This window comes from Bombus impatiens, unplaced genomic scaffold (assembly GCF_000188095.3).
Source record: "Bombus impatiens unplaced genomic scaffold, BIMP_2.2 scf_0551, whole genome shotgun sequence".
Classification (NCBI taxonomy): Eukaryota; Metazoa; Arthropoda; class Insecta; order Hymenoptera; family Apidae; genus Bombus; species Bombus impatiens.
Window position 1 is genome coordinate 489,448 of NT_176970.1, and position 8,287 is coordinate 497,734.

Sequence of the window (8,287 nt, forward strand, 5' to 3'; positions counted from 1 at the left end):
ACGAATACGTCGAGAAATATTATAAAATCGAGTCGAATTATAATGATAAACTAGTTGTATCATCGTTAAATCTTTTGTAACGCGTTAATTATAATTTTAAATGTTGTTAAAAATAGAAGCTTATATTAACCCTGTGAATTACATTGTTACATTGTAAAGTGTTAAAATTCACGTTTGATGGAGAGAGTGTCGAATGTACGGATCATTGCATATCAAATCAATCATATTTTCTTATCGACATTTTTTTCGAAATACAATATAATTTAGTGCTTGTGAAATTAGGGGAGAAGGGTTTGGTCATTTGCTTCCGTAAAGATGAAGAAAAGTTAGGTATATTTATAACTGATAACGAAGGGAGTGAAATAGATTTGAATATTGTTCCAAAATGAGTATTTTACCACAGGTTGCGTTTATTAAGAGGATTTGACGACTATGAGCGTGACTGTGTGTGCGAAAGTGAATTTTCTGAAGGGTGAACAGCGCGTGATCAGAATTGAAAAAGACTTAAGAGAGCACAGGTTGGTTGAGGATACAAGTTTTATTAGAGGCAAACGGAGTTACCTTTATTTACCTGTTTTATTATTTAGGTATATGCTCGATATATACCATATACTAAAATGTGAATGTTATTTCGATAATTCTGATTCAAAATCACACGAAGGCAATTTAAAAATTTAATTTGCATCATTATATAGGTAAAAGATATAAAATTTTTCAAAATTTTTGTCGCGTTATTTCATACTAATGAAGACTGTCAATATATTGTATTCATAATCAATTGTAATCGTAATCATTATACCGGTAAATAATTTTCATCTCTTGATCAACCTTTATTCTTGTAACTTCAATCTTCACAAATTTTCAACACCTGTATACATATTTACGAACCGATTCATTCGACTAGAAGTATCTCTGTCGCAATCAGCTTGATTGGGAATAGATGCAGGATTACGTTCTTACTGTAAAGCAGAGCGCGACCTTCAGCACACAAACAGTCGTAAAATTCAAATTTAAACTGCGTACAGTCATAGGGAAACCTCTATCCGTGAAACCGAAGTACGTTTGAACGTTGAAAGTAATTTCAATGGATCCACCATCTATCGCGCTGGAAGCACCATCCGTTTGAAAACGATGTAGAATAACACGCGGAGAAAAAGAAAACAAAATACAAGTTCCACGGAAATCCAACGTGTTGAGGGAAACAAAGCGAGAAAAAAGAAGGAACAAAGAGAGAGTTAGGATGGAAAGAGGTAGAAGAATACGACGAAGACTCGCGACGCACGGTTGCATACGCGTTTACGTCAAACATATTCAAGGTAGGTTACACGGCCCACATAAAGGGTTGGTTCGCGGGATTATACGATCGTGTCCCTACACGGGTATACGTAAGTACGTAACATCAGCACGGGTTCCCACAGAAATGGGTGGAAAGGTATTTTGTTACCAGCAACCAGATAATGCTGAATGTGCTGCACTCGCTGGCACGCGTTATTATGCGACTGCCTGTTGGATGACCACTCTGTGTCACTGATTTCTGCATTGCTCGATACGCTGTTACGTATCGCACGACCAAAACAATGTTTCTTTCAGATTAAATATTCTCGAGAGAGTTTAGGAAACGATGGTAACTGCTTTTTATACGAAAATTGAATTTGAAACTCGCGTGACTTGAAAAAATAATTTTTCTAACGAGACAATGTGTGGTTTCATCCTGTAAACAGTAAATTAAATATAAGTTAGAAATAAAACACGGAATTAGTTTGTTTGATGATATAGTTGAATCGAGAACACGGCGTTCTATATTAGCGCGAACGTTAGTGCAACAGAATATAAGTTTATCCAATGCACGAGACACCATTTGTACGCGTAAACAATGTGGTTGTGTAAAAATAAAAATACATATATCGATACAAAACGTGACCAATAAACAATAGCGTATATTTGAAAAACTGTTGGTCAGTCTTTTAGTTCCAGATTTCATTTGTCTTGTTTGCGTATCTTCCGTAAACGAATAACTAGAGAAAAATATGCTACGTATTTCTAGAGATATGAATACATATGAACTGGTTGCTTTTAAAATACTTAAAATACTCTATGAATTATTCGATGGAAATACTGTAATATTATATATAGTTTTATAATATTTGCGTGAACAAAAATTCAGGAGGCTTAAAAAAACATATAGTCGTACTTTTCTGTAGAGTCAGTTTATAATTGAAACGATTTATATTTTTAAAAACTAGGAAATATTTTCGATTAAACTAAAGCAAAGTTTGATCGTTGCTTTGCGAATCTTTCTGTACGTTATACGGATATTCGCGAAAAAAATTTGATTTCATATGTTGTTCTTTTTTTTCGTAAAATTGATCCCCCTTTTCGCTAATATCGCAAAGTCCATTCTATTTAATCGAAACGAGTACGTCGATATTTATTTTGAGACGGGAGTACGTTCCAAGGGGAAAGATTTTTCGTATATCAAACACTATAGTGTACACAGAGTACCTACCATCGAAATGAATGGTCCTAACAAAGGAAAAAAAGACAGAACGAAAAATCAAATATCATTGTTCTAAAACTTCATACAGGGTATATGTCGCGCACAGGTTACATTTTATACATTTCTCTCATTAAAAATGTGTCACCACGCGTATGAAACGGAATGTTCAATTCGAAGCTCGCGTAAAATACGAATTTTAAAAATTCATTCGCTCTTTTCCATTTTCCCCCCTTTTTTGTCATTCATAGCGTCACGCTTTTCACTATTCGTAGCAAGCTGTAAAAAGAGCTGTCTTTTTAATATGCGTTGAGTGACAAGCATGAAAGACCTACGAAATGTCCTAGAATTAAACGATCAAACTGTGCCACCGGTTACTATGAAATGAAATAAGGAAAGAAAGTCATGCGTAAATACCGTTTCAAAAATTCACTCATTAAAACGATTACGATTAGGTGACGTAAATTATAGTTCTCCTCGAATTTATATTCGGTGCATTCATTTTGTTCTCGTGTTTGAATGTAAGTTCGTTGTTTATTTTTGACACGTAAAACTTTCAATACAAAATACATATACGCATTTCTACAAGAAAAAGTCTTCAAAAGAATAAATTCAAATTACTCGTGTGAGACATATTTTCAAAAGATTAAAAAGTACTTGCAACTTATTCTCAATATGCTTACCTACAACTTAATATTTCTTTTAGAATTGATTTTCATAATGTGTACTATATACAGCGTTCAAGCTACCTTGCCTAATCTGCACTTATAATTAATATCAATTAATTATCATTAAAATTGTACGGTAGAGTTAAAGGCACATAATATAAAAATATTGGAATTTATATAGGTAGGATCGTAAGTGACGCAGTAAACAAGAGAAAATGTAAAATCATGAACGTATATCAATTAAAACTTATATATACATGTAAAAGTTTCCATTTTTAATATCATTAAAAAGTAAATTTTCATATAGAGCAACTCGAGTGTAACACTTACATGATGCTTATGTTGTTATTATTTACGACATATATGTTATATTTTTATAAGCATAAGTAAATAATCGAGACTCGAGTACAAGCAAACTTTAGCTTCTAAATATAAATATCTTACAAGATCTAGAAATAAACTATTGACATCCGATATAAGCAAAAAAACGGTAATACTGGATGACAGAGGTGCATGAATCCATTTCACTTCTCCACGTTCACAGTTGTAATAGTATATGTGCGAGCGTTTACCCCTGAAAAAGCACTGCTCGGAACGAAATGTGACCTGGTGTCGTTATCCCTTGTTAGTTATAACGAGTCGGGTTGACGTATGTTCGTTACACGCTTACAAATTAGCTGCGTTGGAGGAGAAAACGGCCAATTCGCGAACGTGCGCGTACTTGCATCTGTGTACATGTAGTACCTGAATATTTTTGCCTAGAGAGAAGTTTCAAGTCAGTGTAAGCGTAAATCAATTATCCAAAAAACTGACGAATATACAGGAATAATTTTAGGTTATTTAAACATCGACGAAACTATTTATTTCTTAATTAATCCAATAAAACATTTTTTCAAAGTTAACAACTATTTATTCTAAATTTTACAAAAAGAAACAATTAATTCCTTTCACTCGCACCTAAGGAACAGCATTTTTAACAAATTAAGGTTAAGAAGTTTCCTCGTAAAAAGATATCAACAGGTATAAGAGAACGTTTCGGGCAGCTATAATTCAAGAAGAACATAAATGGCCTAGTTTTTTCACAAGCACGGAGAACTTTTGCATAAAGCGAGGATTTCATATTCGGAATATCGAGCGTAAAACCAGCACCGTCCGTAATCTAAATATGTAGTCTGGACTATTTGACATATTCTTCTATGTGCAGTCAGAAGTTATGATTAAGATACAAGCAACAGAGACAAGCATCCTGAAACGGATTACACGAGAACATGCATAACAGAACACTCTATATTTCCGTTTATTCGTCTGTAATTTCGTTTATTCGTAAACAGTGCTCACATTACCATTATCAGATGCTTTCTTTCTAAACGGCAAATATACAAAGAAAATATATTAGTAAAATATTTTTTATGACAAATTGCACGGTATTGCACGATAGAGAATGCCCACAAGCTTAAAACTATAATAGAATAGTAGCTTTAAACAAATTTTAATTCATATATAATACATATGCATATAATTGTAACATGAAAATCATAGTTCATTTTAATCTCAGCTATCAACTTAACAACCTGCTAACCTATTACCGTGTTGAACGCTATTAAGGTCTCAAAGTTATCCAGCTCGTATATCTAATCAGATTTATATACTTAAATTTTGTACTTTATTTCTGTAGCATATAAGCTGTGTGCCTGTAGATACTTATTACATCAAACAAAATGGTTGACCCGTTGCCTAAACCTTTTCCCACAATTTGAAGAAGGACTAAAGGACTGCGCGTTCTTCAATCAGCTTTTTTCTAACGCCCTGTGCAGAGAAACAAGAACCAACGTGAGATATAGATATTATGATCAAAGAGGCAATTAAAATTACATTATCAGTTCCAGCTATACAATCAAGTTAATAGAAATGAAATTGACTTGTTATAATTGTAAACTAAATAGAACGCAAACGTATCTACGTATATGCAACTTATTTTCCACTGGAATCGCGACAGAAATACCATGCAAAAAGAGGATTGATCGCGAGCGAAAGGGCACGCAGATACATACGACCAGCAATACGAGAATCTAGATAGGTTTACACAGGTCTCTCACTTCAAATATTTCCGCCGAAGCAAAAGAGCGCTCGAAACCGAACCTTTCAGCCCCATCGTCTGTTTTGCTCACTTTCGTTTTACGTCTTCCCTCTTCTTCGCGATCACTTCGCTTGATATTTATCTTATTCCCCTTGTTACAGGCGAATTTTCGTTCGCCTGACGTTGCAAAACCTTTCGATTTCTAGGCAAAGCGATGCTTTTTCTATTTGCATGCTCGACTGCGGGATCAAACTGCGAGCAAGTTTCTGATGGAGTTTGTAACGGACGCGGAAAAGAACGACCTGTTTGTTATATAGCTCCGTCTACGTATTGCTTCGGAGACTTATAAACGAATAGAGTGAGAGTAAAAGCCTGTGTACAAGCAGGTTTTGAACTTACAATATCGCAATACATTGAAATGCATCCAAATACGATAGATGGGCTAAATTGCATCAAAATAACACCATGAAATATAATATATAAAAAAGTATGAAAGACAGAAAATAAATAATATTAAGTAGGTGTACGTACAAAATTGACATAACGTGACGCCTCTACTTAATTTCAAATTAATCTAACGTTTACCTTATGCACGTGATAATTAGATGTGTTTAATTATTATCATTTCAGTTTCATTTCTCTCTGCGACTGCTTTAAGTATGGTATTAAAATAATGCACGATTTTAATCTATCAATTTGTAAGTCATTTTCAATATAATGAAGTATTTTATTTTACATTAAGCCACGAGTAAAATGGAAAGAGATTTTTCTTTATCAAACATTTCACAAAACAGATACATATTTTTATTTCTATCTTATTACAAGGTCTACTGCAAAAGAACCTAGATCAATTCATCGAAATCAACATCGTCTAGGGTTTTGTGGTTGTTTCTCTTAATAGAAAAAGCTATTCTAACTCGATAACTATTCGCTAAAAAAACATAAAATGCCCCTTGAACTTTATCAAAGTTAACTTAAAGATAAAAAAGAGAATAAAACAAGGGAGGAACAACCAAACGGAAACGTTATTACGATCGCCAGCGACTTCGAACGTTTTCTGTGGCCAGCATGCAATCAGAACGAAGCCAATGGTCCGTGGAAAATGCAACGCTGCACGAACAAGCCAGTTGCACGAGTCCTGGTGATTAGGTTAACGCGAGCACAACTTTCTTTCTTTGCGACTCGGCCTCGTTTCTTTTTCTTCTTCTTCTTCGCGTCGTTTCACCACCCCTTCTCCAAAGGCAATGAAACTGCTCAACTCGAGTTTTTACGATCTGCGAATCTTATTAATATTTAGTTAATCGATAGAGATTTGTGATTAGATAAGCGAGTAGTTCAGAGCAGTTTTAGAAAAGTGATTTAGTGGTACTACAATTTCGGTGATCTTAACCGATCAAGTGCTTCAATTTCTAGCAGAATTTGCGGGTAGCGCGCGAAATTCGACTCGAGGAAGAAATGCACAGAATCGCCATCGATATTGTACTGTGCGAAAACGGGAAGAAAAACAGTAACGTAACGGTATTCGAGCGACGCAGCAAAATAATTAGAGAGAATCGTTGAATAGACGCGACGTCTCATTAGTACGAGTGCCGATAAAAAAACAGGCCAACCCTTGCTTACTGAAACGAGAGAAACAAAAAGAAATAACGGACCAATTACGGCATTGAACCGATTCTGGAATCAGTAAAATCAATCAGAAAAAATCGTTCTAAGCAATATACGTAAACACGAAGTTATACGAACAGTCGTATCTGTTTTAATCGCGTATATACATTAATATCCATTTAATCTGTTCGGTACGAACGTGGGCGGCCACCAAATGCTGGAGTTGCTGGAGGTGGACACTCGAATTTTCTGACTTGACATTTTCTCGAGGTGGAGGGGAAGGAATGAGTAATTGCTAAATGCATGCTTTGAAGAACGAGAAGTTCTAATCCCTGCGTACTGATTAGCAAGAAGCCGTGAGATGACCGCGCGCGACATTCGAGTGTTGAGTAACGGTTCATAGGTAAGAAAATAATAAAGCGCACGAGCTTGAGGAAACGAAAAAAAGGTAAGTTAATTCCAAAAAACTCCGCGTCTTTGGGTTTTCCTTGGTTATAAACAGTCATCTATTATTTCAACTATTTTTAAAGACTCGATGGCTTTATAATCGTACCGTTACTCTGAAACAATAATCAAAATAAAACATTCGTAATACGATATGAAAATCTTATTCGAAGGAATCAGTCATTTTTGCGAGCACATAGCTCGTGATTTCAACAATAAACAATAAATATATACATTTCGTAGACGCAAATTTATGAAAACTTTCTTGTGTTTGCGATGCGTAAAATTTATATTCGTTAATACAGTCAACAGTTGAGAAACAGTTGAAAGTTGAAAATATCGGTGAAAAATTACTCGACACAACATTTCTGACGAGTGATTTATTAGATATAAAATCTACTATTGTATATACGAGACAGCAATGGTCTCGCAGAACGAATTCAGACTTTTGTTCGTGTGTTCGTTTCGTGTATACTGGCAGTGGGAGCCTCTAAAAATATCATTGTTACAATATGCAGCGGATGTGGATTATAAACGAGCGTTTTACAAGAGGATAAATCGTGAAATTTTATGTTACTCGTCCGAACAATGTCGCTGGTATCTTCGCTAAGTTCGTGCTCGATTTTAATTCGTTTCCAAATTTCATGATCGTGTATGACAAATGGTCTTAATGTTCTATTAGAATAATCATAATTATTACTACTTAATTTTATTACTATTATTACTACTATTCCAACATTTTCCACACAAAATCACATAAAGTATTTCTTTGAAATATCCGTCGACGTATACCACAAACTCATAAGTTACATAATTGATACCTAATCAACAACAAACAATTGTATCGATCTCGGACGCACTGTTACAAAGGTATTCGAGAACGAGACAGCAAGCGTTGCTTCTAGAATTTGCAAGAACGGCCGTTGTTTCGCGTGTCGCTTAGTAAGCACTTCTGCGTGAGAACCGGGCGTGCTCGCGTGTGTAATGGAATATCATCAG